This window comes from Bos indicus, chromosome 5, assembly GCF_029378745.1.
Source record: "Bos indicus isolate NIAB-ARS_2022 breed Sahiwal x Tharparkar chromosome 5, NIAB-ARS_B.indTharparkar_mat_pri_1.0, whole genome shotgun sequence".
Lineage (NCBI taxonomy): Eukaryota > Metazoa > Chordata > Mammalia > Artiodactyla > Bovidae > Bos > Bos indicus.
This window is the reverse complement of record NC_091764.1, coordinates 51,032,039-51,048,669: the sequence shown is the minus strand read 5'-3', so window position 1 is coordinate 51,048,669 and position 16,631 is coordinate 51,032,039. Positions and strand designations below refer to the sequence as shown.

General features: G+C 41.6%; 1 pseudogene; it reads left to right on the top strand.

Annotated features, from left to right (window-relative positions):
* LOC139182956 (cyclin-dependent kinase 2 pseudogene) overlaps positions 1–16,631 on the top strand; it is a 41,439-nt pseudogene extending 24,808 nt beyond the window's left edge.

Here is a 16,631-nt window from a genome sequence, read left to right as displayed (position 1 = left end):
TTTTTTCCCACACAAATGATTGTGAAATACAGCATTTTTAGAAACACTTTTTTCACCCCCCATGATACCTTCAAATTCCTTCTCTTCTAAGTAGTGTTGCTTCCCACCCCCCCAACTCAAATATTAAAAATAAAAACAAAAAAAGTAATCTCCCTGCTCTTCCTCCCGTCCACCTCCCACGTCCTATACAAACGAAAAGGAAAAAAAAAAGAATAAGGAAGCTGTCCTATCAAAAGATCCTTACCCTCTCGGACTAAACCTACTTTAATCAGTATGCTAGCAAATTCTGTCAGACTCCCCGATTTTTTAAGCAGTACATTATCAGACTCCTCGACTTTTTAAGCAGTACATTATTTAAGTTTCCGCCAAAGCTAAACCTTTGCCAGGCCCCAACCCACTCTCCATAGAGGCTGTTGCCAGGTTGACTTCCCTGTCTCAGTCAAGAGGCCGCTCCTCAGCTCCGATGGAAATTAATAAGGCCAATCAGAAATGCACAAAGCCTGCCCGGCCAATCGTTCCCCTCCAAGCGTTTGCCATCTCCTCTGCGGTCAGATAAATCACGTTAAAGCTATTACACCAATGACCATAAATTAGGGGGCCTGGCGGTCCAACCTCCCGAGGACAAGGCAGGCTAAGATGATTCCAGCGCAGGGGAGGGGAGGGGGCGCGTTACCTGTGGTTACAGCATCCCCGGGCCTCCCTGAGGACTGGTGTCTGGACTGCGCCCAGCTGTGGCCACGGCGCTTCTCGGAGATGGTGCGATCCCCCAGGTGCGGGGGCTCCATCTGCGCCGCTCCGCCAGACTATTTACAGCCAAGGTTCGGCCGGTGATCGCTGGCATGGAAAACTCATTTCTCAGCCCGGATTTTTATTTACACTCTTACTAAGGAGGCTTCACTCACGTCGGAATGGCAGCGAGTGGCTGCGGCGAGCTTTGGCCCCGGGCCAGGCAGCCGATCTGGGGCGGGTGATCCGCCTTCGCCGGCGACCTTCTGCCCAGAGTGCGCGATGGGCGCGGGGACAAAGGCGCCAGAAGCCGGGCTGCGAGAACCTCGGTGCCTAAGCACCCTGGAAAAGTTCGGTGGCTTTGTGGCTGGATTTCCTTTTGCAGTATTAGCCGATTCCCCGCCCCCTTTCCTACCATTCTCTTGGCAGACGTGGAACGTGAGGAAACAGGAGAGTGATGTGCTTTATTAACTCCATCTAAACCCCTAGGTCAAGATTCCGCCCTCCCCCAGGCCCCTTTCCACCCGCCCAAGCCTCCCCTGCCGGCTGTAGCCCACGCATCCAGCGGGGATGGACTGGCAGTGACTACTCCCCAGAGGGAAACTTCCTGGCTGTTCTTTCCGTTGGCGCCGCCTGAAACCCTGAGCAGGCCGGTGCGTGTGCGTGTGCGCCTGCAAATCCTGAAAACCCGCCAGCAGCCTGGCACATCTGGGGCTCCCAACCATACATATTCATGCCATAGAGCAGTAAAACCCAGGTCAGCTGCTGGGAAACAATGAACTGTGCTCTTAAAGGCTGACCAAGCCCGAGAATTCAGTAAAATGACCGCCCGACTCTGAGTCCTGTGCAAAGCCTAACACTTGAGGCCGTTTTTTTGTTTTCCTCCCTAAAATAGCAGGGGAAAGGGAGCGATGCTTTTGTTTGTTTTTTGGGGCGTTCAGTTTAAGCTATAGAAATGGTGATTTCTACTCCCTTCCCCAGTGTTCACAACCTCTGGAAGAATGGTAATATCTTTATATTCCTTTCTCCTGCACATAGTTCCTCTGATTTTTAACACTTTCTCCTTCTCTTCCTCTAATCCTCCTCCCAAATGATAGCATCGCTTTTACCCTTTTCTTCGCAAAAAAGAGTGGTGCTTCCTCTGCCCTCCTGACCCTAATTTCTGTCAGTCATTTCCCTCAGAAAGTCTCCTTTCCCTGTTCCTGGGTGGTAGGGCACAGAGAGGAGTCCATCAGACTGGGCTACCCCACAGCCTCCCCCGCTCCCCAGCCCTGCAGTCCAGTGAGGGGCACTTTTTTGGACTGGATTGTGTCCCTCCCAGTTCATTTGTTAAAAGACCCAATCCCACACCACCTCAGAATGTGACTGTATTTCAAGACTCCACCTTCAAAGAGGTAATTCAGATAAAATGAGGTCATTCGGGTGGGGCCCAATCCAATGGGACTAGCGTCCTTATATGAGGAAATTTGGACAGGGACGCATACTCACAGGCAAAAGACTGTGAGGGCAGCAAGAAGGCCCAGCCAGGCCGTGGGAGAGAGGCCTCAGGGGAAGCCAGCCCTGCCAACACCTCGATTGTGGACTTTAAGCCCCAGAACTGTGAGACAATAGTGTTCTGCTGTTTAAGCCACCCAGTCTGTGGTGTTTTGTTATGGCAGCCTTAGCAGACTGACATGGGCATGAAGGAAACCTGCCTGGAACATTCCTGTGGCCCTCCATCCTCCTCCATGACTTGGAAACTGCCCAGGATGGCTTTGGCCTGGCACAGTTTTGTTATATTCCAGGTGATTTTTTTTTTTTTTTTAATAAGAAATTACTAACTAGTGAAATTTCTCTGTTGGTAGAGTGTTATTCATGCCCCTACTGCTTACTTTTCAATTTTAACTTTCAAACCTACAATTCCTGTGTAGGTTTTACAGGAAAATTACAGGACAATCGTTTCAATTTCAGAGGAACAGCAAATAATGTTTTGATTATGTTCCAAATGTTGCATGGGACATGCTTATATTTTTTAAAATTCTTTATCTGAAATTCAGATTTAAGTAGATGTCTTATACTTTGTGAAACTGGCCAAAGCTAGTTCTGGTGTGTGTGTGTGTGTGTGTGTGTGTGTCCTTAATGTCTACACAGTGGTTCTCACATTAGAATCACTGGAGAACCTTTCAGAAATACTGATGGCTGGGTCCCTCCCTGGAGGGATTCAGATTTAATTGGTTTAAGAGTTTTTTTTAAAGCTCCCTGGTGATTTTAGTGTGCAGACAGGTACTAAAATCCCTGCAGGAAGAGATGGGTATTAACTAATTAAATGTTTGGGTTCCCTTAAGCTTAAATTCTTTGGGTTTTGTTCTGCTAAAAATGTCATCTTACCACTCTTGACTGCTAAGCCCAGAGGCAGAGGTCAAGTAGATCATTGAAAAATGCCCTGTTAGTACAGGAAACGGTTTTCTTACTTCAGGTCAACTGAGCCCATAAAGAGAGATGTCAAGAGCCGTAATATTGATACCACTGCAGATGACTCTCCATCCTGACACTTCAGATTTTGTAATAAACAGTGCATCTGGGCACCATGGTGAAAGATTTACCTTTCACTGTTACTTTTATTACAGGTCTGTGCTCAAGAATGTACAGTGTTTTAAGCACACTTCTTATTCAAAGGAATTTGAACAGAATTTTGTTCGGTTCTTCCAGACCCTGGGTATCTCCTCTTCTTCAGCTGTTAATTGTCAAGCATGGAGAGCTGAAGCCTACCTGCTCCTCACTTGTTACTGAAAAATGTATAGAAAGTTCAGGTACCATGGCTAATACCCCTGGGGTAGCACACACCATTTACTCTGCTTGGGTAAGGGCCTTATATTTGACTCTGGTACTCAATTTCATCCTGAAAGTAAATCTTGCCAATGTAAACCTTCATAATAAGTGCTAAGGAGATGCCGGCATAGAGCTCCAGCTGAATAGAGTCTAACTAGAGAGGGAAATAAGATCCTGTGGCAGAAATACATTTTATAGATGATGATATTGGTGGGTGTGATGATACTGATTAATTAGTACAAAGTTCAAAGCTTAAGACTGGAGATCAATTGAAAGGGCTTTGTTAAAAATGCTATCTAACATGTATGTAGGCGATGGAGGTTTTGTAACCACTGCTGCTTCTCTGATGAGAAGTTCCAGAAAACTGTTGGAGTGGGAGGGAGTTGAGTGTAAAGTCGAATTTTGGATTTGAAATCCTGTGTTTGGAGCTGCTTGGCTCTGGGTCCTTGGGCAACTACTTAGCCTACCTGGACCTTCGCTTCCTCATCTGGAGAAGTCCTTCTAGAATGGTAGAATAATGACCTGAAAATCCATTACTCCATATAAGCAAAGAGAATACTGGTAAAAGTTGCTCCAGATCACCTTTTTCAGAACTCTGGAGACTCATCAGAGGATTGCAACAATTGAGGGAGTGTTTATTCGGTAACAATAGCTGAATCATAATAGGAACAAGGTGGCAATTCAGCTGAACCAGTTTCTTTGTGCTCTCTCAGCATCTGTGGTAGCCCTGAGCAACAACAGCCTTGTGACTACAGTATCTCTGAGGTCCAGCAGGCTAGCAGATTGTGTGTGTAGCTCCCCCAAAATCCCCAGCCCCAGAGAATAGTCACTATTTGAATCTCACTCTCTGGAAAGGCCTGCATTCTCAGCACTTAACTTTACCTGTAAACAGCTCTGTAAACAATTCTATTCCAAGATGGTAGTTGAAAACAATCAGCAACATCACAGCTATCTAAGGCAGTCATACCCGTTGAGGTTAACAAGAAGCTGACCAAAATACTGAAAAAGGTGAAAAGCTAGTGAAGATGTCCATAGAAGGCTTTGAAAAGTTATAGCATATTATTGAAGACATAAGAGTTTTTGCACATGTGCAGGGCAATGTGCAAACCCAGGAAAGACCTAACTAACGTTAAAGCCTACCAGGCCCTTCTATCCATGAGATTTTCCAGGCAAGAGTACTGGAGTGGGTGGCCATTTCCTTCTCCAGCAGATCATCTGACTCAGGGATGGAACTGTGTCTCCATTAGCAGACAGATTCTTTACCACTAAGCCACCTGGGAAGCCCACTGTAATGAATATTTGCATCTGTTTGCATTATATTTTAAGGCATACAATACTAATCATGATAGCACTTATGGTGGTCCTAAGTATGAAAACAAGCACACTGTTTCCTTCAGGTTCTATCATACTTTGGTAAGTTGGCCAAATGTCCCCGGACTTAATGTTTAGAACGTCCAGGAATCAGAATTTTTTTTTCCCACCTAGGACAGAGAGATCAGAAATTTCACTGTTCTCCAGAATATTATAACTTTTTTTTCTCACTGACCAAACTCAAAAGGGAGGTAGGAATGTCTAATTCAGAACTACTGAGACTGCTGTTTTCAGTTCCACAGTTCTTTAATCAGGGTGCTTAAAGAGTGTGAAATGACTTGTCTGGGGACATTTTGCTGCTGCAACTTCACGTTTTTCCTGCCCTTATGTCAACAGTACCCCACTCCCACCTCCCAACAGCGCTTTCTGAATAAGCTAATCTGCTTTGATTTTTTTGTGACTAGATTTGTTAATTAAAATTTTAAACAAGGGTAAAAGAGAAAGCTCATATGTGTATGCCTTTCATACACATGAAAAGTGCCGTCCACCAGATCTTCACTCACACTTTCCAAAGACCTGTCCACGGTCCCGCTGGACCAGCAAACCGATCAGACCTTGTCCTTGCAAGGCAGCCAAGGTGCACCCTGGCTCCATCTCATGCTCAGTCACATGAAGGTGGAATCAGTAAACCAGAGGAGGTTAGGTGACTGGAAAATCTCATCAGAAGTGAAAGATGTGAGGCCAAAAACGTAGGGAAATGTACTAAGAGAGAGCAGTCTTTTCAGGGCTCTAATGACAGAAAAAGCAATTAAAAAGGCAGACAGATTGCTCGGATATATAATTTATTCTTTGGCCTGTCATTTAATTAAAGGAAAAAAAGTAGGATGGCAACAAATTTGAAGTAGTTTGTAGATAGGGATTTTTAAATGAGGATGAGAATTTTTTTTAAATTTTCATACTCGTAATTATTTAAAAATTTTATTTTCCTTCAAATATAAGCTAACACTTATAAGCAACAGTCTTGGGAGCCAAAGAACTATTTCACTCTCCCAAGGGTCACGAATGGTATAACATGAGATAGGCTTATCATGAGTGAGGACTTAAAGACCTTTGTTTCCCTGTTCTACACTCATAGCCCCAAGTCATAATTTTCCTAGTTTACTAATGATCATGATAAGCTGCACAAAGAAGCAAAAGCAAGGTGTGGCGAACTCTTGCCATGCTGGCATCATAGCCATCAGTTAGAGTCTCTGCATTATTTTTCTTTATTTCCTTAGGTACAAAATGCTAAACAGGAGGTGAGCTCTTCCACATTCAGGTGACTTCCCCCCCCGCCGTTTTGCTTTCTTCCCACAAACAGGTTTTGTTTGTTGGTTTATTTATTTATTTTTCCTTTTCACAGTGAAGATCGTGAGCATTTAAAAACAAAGTATGAAAAAAAAATAAAATAAAAACAAAGTATGTATGTATGTCAAACTATAAAGGATTACAGTAATATGTGCTGTGGTTATTGCTGTCTAAAAGACACACAAACTGCTAGGCAACTCGGAATTTGAAGGACTCTTGTCTGATAACTGTCCACGTGGGTTACTGTGTGGTGGCGGAGTCTCTGCATTATTGCTCTAAGTTTGCTTCCCCATTTCATTCACTCTGCCAGGTTCCAAAAGGAGGATTATTTCCCAAGTTACAAATATACTTCCTTAATGCCATTTTCTTTTTTAGTTTATAATTTTAATAACTGTATCCCAAATCCTCCAGAGCCAGGTTATCTGTACTTTGTTTCCGTTGTCAGTTGCTGTGTAATAAAATACCCAAATCCTAGCCACTTGAAACCACAACCATTTGTTCATGTTTCTGTGCATCAGAAATTTGGGCAGGGCTCAGTGTGGATGGCTCCTCTCTGCTCTGTGATGTCTGTGACCTCTGTTGGAATGGCCTGAAAGCTGACAGCTGGCTGGGCCTCTCTCTTACAGTATCACCTGGAGTGATTCAAGTGGGGTTTGAGAATCAAAGATGGGCTCACTCCCAATTTCAGAGCACTTAGGTTCTCCCCCTGGTGGCCTCATCACTCAGTAATTTAGTCTGACATTTGCAGGGCGGCTGGTTTCCAAGAGTGAAAGCAGGTGCTATAGACCTCTAGAGACAAAGGCTTGGAATTCTCAGAATGTCATTTCTGCATTCTATTAATCAATGCAAGTCACAGGCCAGAACAGTTCAACGGATGGGTATACAAACACTGCATCTTGATGAGAAAACGAGCATTTGCACACTGACATAGAAGGCATAGTTGGCAGCCAGCTTTGGAGACAATCTACTGCAGCTTTCAAGAGGTAAACTGATATGCTAAGCACTACTCACAAGAGAATGCTAAGACTCCTCCATCTTCCACAGAGAAAAATCTAAAGGTATCTAATCCAAAGATGGACTCTCCATGAGTTTCTACTGTTGAGAGGAGGAGATGTGATAAGCATTAGGGTAAAAGTAAAGGTGAAAAGAGCTGGGTAGATGTTGTAATCGAATCATTTTTAATATAAGTATTTCTTATCTAGTCAGCTCTTCTGAACTAGGCTTTAGATGATCTATAGTCTGCTTTTCAGCTTTCTTTTATGGATCATTACTCTGATTTTTTTTAACTTTATGTCAGTATTCTCTAAGGTACTTAACTTACTGGACTCTAGAACTAAGCCATTAGCATTTTTTCATGTCTTATCCCACCTGTTAAGGTAACTTTTCTCTATAGTATGTTACATTTTACTAACAGTTTGTAATTACTTAAAATGCTTAAATGGCAGAGGGGAATCTTGAGTCTTAACTGTCTTCAGCAAGGATATTAGTCACTAGCCCTCTCAAGAATACTTCTTTGGATAAAAGGGTCAATTCAACGAGGAGATATAACATTTGTAAATGTTTATGCACATAATATAGGAGCACCTAAATGTAGAAAGCAAATATTAACATACCTAAGGAGAGAAATGGACAGCATTATGATAATAGTAGGGGGTTTTAATAACCCACTTACATCAATAGAAATCACTCATAGGCAGAAAATGAAACATATGCCTTAAATGACAAATTAGACAAGATGGACTTAACAGAAATAAAGCATTCCATCCAACAGCAATACAAAATGCATTTTTTTCCCAGTGTGCATGGAACATTCTCCAGGATAGATCATGTTTTAGGCCACAAAACAGTCTTAACAAATTTAAGAAGACTGAAATCATATCAGCCATATTTTCTCACCATGGTGCTATGAAAGTAGAAATCAGTTACAAGAATAAAATCAGAAAATTCACAAATATGTGGCAATTAAGCTACCAAACAAAGCAATAGGTCAACAGAGAAATCATAAAAACCTTGAGACAAGTGAAAATGGAAATAAAACGTACAAAAACCAATGGGATGAAGCAAAAGCAGTTCTAAGAAGGAAGGTTGTAGTGACAAGCGTATATTTCATGAACCAAGAAGATCTCAAACAACCTAACTATATCTCAAGGAATTAAAAAGAACAAACAAAGGTTAGTAAAAAGAAAGAAGTAATAAAGATCAGAGCAGAAACAAATGAAATAGAGACTAAGAAGACAATAGAAAATACCAGTGAAACCAGGAGATGGTCTTTGGTTGACAAATCTTTAGTGAGACTTACCAAGAGAAAAAGAGAAAGGGCTGAAGGAAATTAGAGGAGACATTACAACTGATGCCACAGAAATACAAAGGTTCATGAAACTACTGTGAACAACTGCATGCCGACAACCTGAACAACCTAGAAGAATTAGCTACATTCCTGGAAACACAACATTCTAAGACAGAGTCATGAGGAATAGGAAGTGTGAACAGACCAACTGTTAGTAAGGAGACTGAATCAGTAAAACCTTCCAAAAAACCAAAGGATCAAGTGGCTTCATTGGTGAGTTCTAACCAACTTTCAAAGATGAATTAATACAATACCAAAATCAAATTAGGACATCACAAGGAAAGAAAATTAAAGGCTAATATCCTTGGTAACCATAGATGCAGAAATTCTCAACAAAATATTAGTAAACCAAATTCAACCATATATTAAAAGGATCATACATCATGATCAAGTGGGATTTATTCCAAGGCTGCAAGGATGGTTTAACATCTTCAAAACAAGGTGATACACCACAATAACAAAATGAAAGATAAAAATTATATTAGCATCTCGATAGATACAGAAAAAGTATGTGATAAATTTCTAACATTCATTTATGATAAAAACTCAACAACATGAGTATAAAGGGAATTCACCTGAACACAATAGAGACCATATATAACAAGTTCATAACTAACACCACACTCAGAGATGAAAAGCTCAAAACTTTTAAGATTAGAAACAAGATGAGGATGCTCACTCTTGTCCCTTTTATTAAACACAGTATTAGAAGGCAAAAGAAAGAAAAGGCATCCAAATTAGAAAGAAGTAAAACTGTCACTATTTGCAAATGACATGACAGTATATGTTAAAAAAAACAACCTGAAGACTTCCTAAAAAATGAATTCAGTAAAGTTGCAAGATACAAAATTAGTAAACTGAAATGTGTTCCATTTCTATACACTAATAACAAATTATCAGAAAGAGAAATTAAAGGAAAAATCCCATTTACAATTGCATCAAAGAGAATAAAATTTCTAGGAATAAATTTAACCAGGCAGGTGAAAGACCTGTACACTGAAAACTATAAGACATTGACGAAAGAAATTTAAGACACAAATAAATGGAAAGATATACTGTGCTGATGGACTGGAAGAATTAATATTGTTAAAATGTCTGTACTACCTAAAGCACCTACAGATTGAATGCAATCTCTGTTAAAATTCCAATGGCATTTTGCACAGAAATAGGACAAACAGTCCTAAAATTTATATGGAACCACAAAAACCCTACATAGGCAAAGCAATATTGAGAAAGAAGAACAAAGCTATAAGCATCATGTTCCTTGATACAACTATAACATAGCTTGATATCAGGTTCACAGCCCAATGGAACAGCATAGAGAGCTCAGAAATAAACTCATGCATATAGGGTCAGTTACATAACAGAGAAGCCAAGAATACACATTGGGGAAAGGACACTCTCTTCAACAAATGATATACTGAAAACTGGACAACCATATGCCAAAGAATGAAACCAAGTGACTACTTATACCATAAACAAAGACTTGAACGTAAGACCTGAAACCACAAGGCTCCTAGAAGAAAACATTGGCCATGACAAACACTTTTTGGATTTGGCACCTGGAGAAAATAAACAAGAATGACTATACATCAGACTAAAATGCTTCTACACAGCAAAGGAAACCATCAACAAAATGAAAAAGTGCTGAATGGGAGAAAATATTTGCACATTGTAGACATTTATCTGATAAATGGTTAATATCCAAAATATATCAAGAACTCATACAGCTTAAAATCAATTTAAGAAAATGGACAGAAAATCTGAATATACATTTTTCTGAAGATGACTACATACAGATGGCCAACAGACACATGCCAAGAGGTTCAACGTCACTAATCATCAGGGAAATGCCAATCAAAACCATGAGATAACCACTCACACCTCTCAGGCTATTATCAAAAAGACCTTAATAAGTGTTGGGAAGGATATGGAGAAAAAAGTTGTTGGGAACGTAAATTGATGGTGCCACTATGGAAACGATATGGAAGTTCCTCAGAAAATTAAATAGAACTACCATTAACATCCTGAAAGGAGGGAACTGGGTAAGGAAGGAGGGGTGGAGGTCGCAATATTGTTTCAAGTTGGATAAATTGACAAGAGCGAGAGATACACTGCGTTCCATACCGACCGCCAGTTGCGGTGCTGGGCCCTGTTTCCCTCCTCAGCCCCCAAGAGCTGGGTGCCCTTTTCTGCAGGGTTTCCAGGCCCCTGCTCCAGGGCCAGGCTGACCTGACTTGCTAGGCTTCATGAGAACTTCCAAAAAGTGGAAAAAAATCAGAGAGGGCATGTACAGAGTTGTGTACAAAGCCAAAAACAAGTTGACGGGAGAAGTGGTGGCGCTTAAAAGAATCCGCCTGGACACTGAGACAGAGGCTGCACCCAGTTGCCGTATGAGAGATCTCTCGGCTTAAGGAGTTTAATCACCCTAATATTGTCAAACTGCTGGATGTCATTCACACAGAAAACAAACTCTACCTGGTTTTTGAGTTTCTGCACTAGGATCTCAAGAAATTCATGGATGCCTCTGTGCTCACTGGCATTCCTCTTCCCCTCATAAAGAGCTACTTGTTCCAGCTGCTCCAGGGCCTCGCTTTCTGCCACTCTCATTGGGTCCTGCACCGAGACCTCAAACCTCAGAATCTGCTTATCAACGCAGATGGGTCCATCAAGCTAGCAGACTTCAGACTAGCCAGAGCTTTTGGGGTCCCTGTTCATACTTATACCGACGAGGTGGTGACTCTGTGGTACTGAGCACTGGAAATCCTTCTGGGCTGCAAATACTACTCCATAGCTGTGGACATCTGGAGCCTCGGTTGCATCTTTGCTGAGATGGTGACCCACTGGGCCCTATTTCCTGGAGACTCTGAGATCAACCAACTCTTCCAGATCTTTCTTCCCTGGAGACCCCAGATGAGGTGGTTTGGCCAGGAGTTATTTCTATGTCGGATTATAAGCCAAGTTTCCCCAAGAGGGCCAGGCAAGATTTTAGCAAAGTGGTGCCACCCCGGATGAAGATGGATGGAGCTTGTTATTGCAAATGCTGTACTACAAGCCTAACAAGTGGGTTTCAGCCCAGGCAGCTCTGGCTCACCCTTTCTTCCAGGATGTGACCAAGCCAGTACCTCACCTTCGACTCTGATGGCCTTCTCAAGCCCCTACCCCCAGTATCACCCTCTCCTCCAGTGCGAGTGTGATCTGGCTCAGCCCGGGCACTTAGCTCACTGATCTTGTCTGGATGCCTTAGCACTCACCTGCCCCTCTTAGCCAGTCCACTCTGGAGTGATGGGGTGGAGGGAAGAAATAGGTGGAATTGAAAGGACGCTTCAGTATTAGATGCAATTAAGTCAGCCTCCACTACCCTCTCTCCCTCCTCTTAGTCATTGCTTAAGAGGGCTGGCTTTGTGTTTTTCTTTTTAAAGACAAAAAAAAAAAAAGACTTTCTCCTCCATCCACATAGGGTTTGCCATCCCAGTCTCTGAAAGCCCCACTATTATTATTTTCTGTATCTGGGATGATAGAGACCCCAATCCTCCGGAGCCACTGTGTAAGGCCAACTTTTAGCAGTGGGGGCTAAGTTGGAACCTCTGAAAACCAAGAAAAACAAAAACGTGATGGAGGGGCCTGTTTTGAAGAATTAGGTAAAAAAAAAAAAAAGATCCAACCGGTTTATACCCTAGTTTTAGTGTTTCATCTCACCTAACATCTGGGAGACTTAAGACTCCCAGTCCTGGTGGGGCTGCAGTAGAAATGGCTTCTAGGCTTCTTGCCTGTCCCTCCTATGGGCAAGGTGTGTCTAGGAGGCTCTAGGACAGGGACTGTGCTTCACCTTGACCTTATGAGGCAAGTGAAAGATGTTTGAATTTTTCTCTTCAAGATTCTTAAGGTGCTAGGTCCCATCTTCCCCTTTACTCCCATAAGAGTAAAAGTTAAGGTTGAGACATCATTTTGAGAATTCTGACACTCAGGGCAGTAACTGAGTTGGGACATTGGGGAAAAAATCTTTATTTAAAAGAAGGATGAACGATTATATTTCAGGTTATAGTAGTTTTTTAAGTGGGAATGGGTGGGGATTTGTTGCCATATGCACCTTGGGGTTTGTAATGCAAATATGTTTTTTTTTTTAATTTTTTTTTCTTTTTATGATTTTCTCTCTCTTCTCCCACCTTTTGTCCTTGAGTGTTCTTGCTGTTAACATTATTTGTAATTCAGTTTGTAACTGATTAAAAAAAAGTTCCTAGTTAAAAAAATACTGAAAGATGATGCTATTAAAGTGCTGCACGCAACAGGCCAGCAGATTTGGAAAACTCAGCAGTGGCCACAGGACTAGAAAAGGTCAGTTTTCATTCCAATCCCAAAGAAAGGAAATGCCAGAGAATGTTCAAACTGCTGCATAATTGTGCTCATTTCATATGCTAGCAAGGTAATGCTCAAAATCTTTCAAGCTAGACTTCAGCAGTACATGAACTGAGAACTTCAAGCTGGATTTAGAAAAGGCAGAGGAACCAGAAGATCAAATTGCCAACATCTGCTGGATCACAAAAAAGGCAAGAGAATTCCAGAAAAACATCTGATTCACTGACTACGCTAAAGCCTCTGACTGTGTGGATCACAACAAACTGTGGAAAATTCTTAAAGAGATGGGAGTACCAGACCATCTTACCTGTCTCCTGAGAAACCTGTATGCAGGTCAAGAAGCAACAGTTAGAACTGAACATGGAACAATGGACTGGTTCAAAATTGGGAAAGCAGTATATCAAGGCTGTATATTGTCACCCTGCTTATTTAACTTCTATGCAGAGTACATCATGCAAAATGCCAGGCTGGATGAATCACAAACTGGAATCAAGATTGCTGGGAGAAATATCAGTAACCTCAGATATGCAGATGACACCACCCTAATGGCAAAAAGCGAAGAGGAACTAAAGAGCCTTTTGATGAAGGTCAAAGAGGAGAGTGAAAAAGCTGACTTAAAACTCAACATTCAAAAAACTAAGATCATGGCATTCAGTCTCATCACTTTATGGCAAACAGATGGGGGCAAAAAATGGAAACAGTGAAAGACTACTTTCTTGAGTTCCAAATCACTGTGGATGGTGACTGCAGCCATGATATTAAAAGATGCTTGTTCCTTGGAAGAAAAGCTATGACAAACCTAGACAGAGTATTAAAAACCAGAGACATTACTTGCCAACAAAAGTCTGTCTAGTCAAAGCTATGGTTTTTCCAGTAGTCATGTATGGATGGGTATGAGAGTTGGACCATAAAGAAGGTGGAACACTGAAGAATTTGGTGCTTTTGAATTGTGGTGCTGGAGAAGACTTTTGAGAGTCCCTTGAACTGTAAGGAGATCAAAACTAAAGGCAGTCAATCCTGAATATTCATTGAAATGGCTGATGCTGAAGCTGAGGCTCCAATACTTTGGCCACCTGATGTGAAGCGTCAAATCTTTGGAAAAGACCCTGATGCTGGGAAAGATTGAGAGCAGGAGGAGGAGGAGGCAAAAGAGGATTAGATGGTTGGTTGGCATCGTTGACTCAATGGACATGAGTTTGAGCAAACTCTGAAAGATAGGGAAGCCTGGCATGCTGGAGTCCGTGGGGTTGCAAAGGATTGGACATGACTGAGTGACTGAACAATGACCATATGATCCATCAATTCTACTTCTGGGTATTTCTCCAGGGTAAATGAAAACACTAAATTTAAAAACTTAAATGTACCCTCACGTTCACTGTAGCATTTCTTACTGCAGGAAACAACCTGAATGTCCATCAAAAAATGAATGGATAAAAAAACTGTGGTATGTATGCATTTTTATAGATAGATATAATGGAATATTAATCAGCCATAAAGTAACTAAATCTTGCCATTTGTTACAACATGGGTGGGCCTTCAGGGCATTAAATTCATTATGCTATATCTTATGAAATAAGAGAAAGACAAATACTGTATGATCTCACTTATATGTGCATTCTGAAAAAATAATTAAGAAAAAACAAATTTCTGGATACAGAGAACAGATGGTTGCAGAAGGCAGAGTGGGGAGTTGGTGAAATAGGTCTAGTTATAAAATAAATAAGCCCTGGGTATATAATATACAACATGGTGCCTATACTGTAACTGCATATTATTTGCTAATAATACTATATTGCATATTTGAAAGCTGCTAAAAGAGTAAATCTTAACAGTTCTCATCACAAGGAAAAAAAGTTTGTAATACTATATAGTAATAGATGGGCTTCCCTGGTAGCTCAGTTGGTAAAGAATCTGCCTACAATGTGGGAGACCTGGGTTCGATCCCTGGGTTGGGAAGATCTCGTGGAGGAGGGCGTGACAAGCCACTCTAGTATTCTTGCCTGGAGAATCCCCATGGACAGAGGAGCCTGGTGGGCTACAGTCCATGGGTTGCAGAGTCGGACACGACTGAGTGACTAAGCACAGCACAGCATGGTAATAGATATTCACTATACTTAATGTGATCATTTCACAATATGTACCCATCAAACCACTAAGTTGTACACCTGAAACTAATACAATATTGCTTGTCAGTTATACCTCAATTAAAAAAAAAAAAGAATTACCTGTTTGGAGTAGCTCTTGGGAGCAATATCCATGGTAGTTCTAGAGGCACTGGTGAAATACATAGTCTTGACTGCTGATTTCCTGTGAAGACCTACAGTGGTGGCATCCATTCCCATCTGATTTTGAGTCTATTCACAGTTGACGATTCCCCATGAGGCCATGACCCTCTCATCTCATTCCATTACCTGATATGAAGAAACTTTGTAGTGAATTGAAAGAAGTGACACACAACAGTTTTGCTAAAGGTATCCTATATACATATATATATAATATTTTATTTTAAAACGGCATTGAGCATATACATTTCTTTAGCTTTTTCCAGGGAACATTGCACCTAAGTTTCAAAACACACAAAATAGATCCCCTTTACTAAACAGGTTTCATTTTTGGGTTACAAAAGTCAAGGTTTCACAATCACAAAGCATAAAGGTTACATGGTGCCGAAACCATTTTCAGGCATATTCTTCTTATTTCTCTGTACGTAGGGTATTTTCTTGGAAACCCAGACCATGATACATTCCTTACAAATGATCTCCACTGGGGGCCTCCCTGGGTTTCCAGAAGAAACAAAGAAAATGGAGGCAAAATAGGAAACAAAGAGTAACCTCAGGACTCCCCAAACACAAAATACTATGGAAAATTGGAGGACACGAGATTCTCCTTCAAGTACATCACAGTAGAAAACATCACATTTACAGCCTCATTTGGTCTCTGTCTACCTGGTCGCTACAGAAACAAAACTTCATCTAAGACACCAAGGCAAAATTAAAGCTATTTACACAAATCACATCGTGGGTTAGAAAGAGCAGCACTTCCCTTGTCTGGCACTCAGATCACAAAGGGCACCATGGTGCTTACAGAAGAGGCAAGTGGGGCTGCTCATGTAGTGTCCTTTGAAAAATCCCAGTGTACACACGTAAGCCACATCACCCACACGGGACCGAAGTGTGCTGGGGTGGGAAGGGGGTGGGGGGTCTAGGGAGTGCAGGCTGCGACCTGTCTCTGCAATTCAAAGTCCTCAAAAATGCAGATTCCTAATGTAAAATTCCGTCAGGTGGCCAGATACTGTTTCACTGTCATCCTAGATCTGCTACCTTCTAGAGTCAACCTGGTGGATTTTTTGCATAGACAGTGACTCTCACTGCTTTTTTCCATATGTCCCAGTAGCATGAACTTACCAAAATAGAATCTCATTAAAGCTTAACATGTTCAGTCTGAAAACTGGAGCTGTCGGGTCACTTAAGGGAAGGTAAGATCCTCAGACGGTGGTGTAAAGAAAACCACTGACCTTTGAAATAAAGTTGATTGGCAGATGAGCAAGGAGGTTAGACCAGAGTCGTAAAGATGTGGGAGGTTTTTTTCCCCCAAGTGTTTCTACAAACCTGCCGGAATGGCCAACATCTGAGGCCAACTCTAGATCTGGGACTCTCATCTCTGTCCACCAGTATCTACTGACAGCTGTGATTCTTTCCAAGGAGTAAATGAACACTGAGAAGAATTAAAAAAAAAA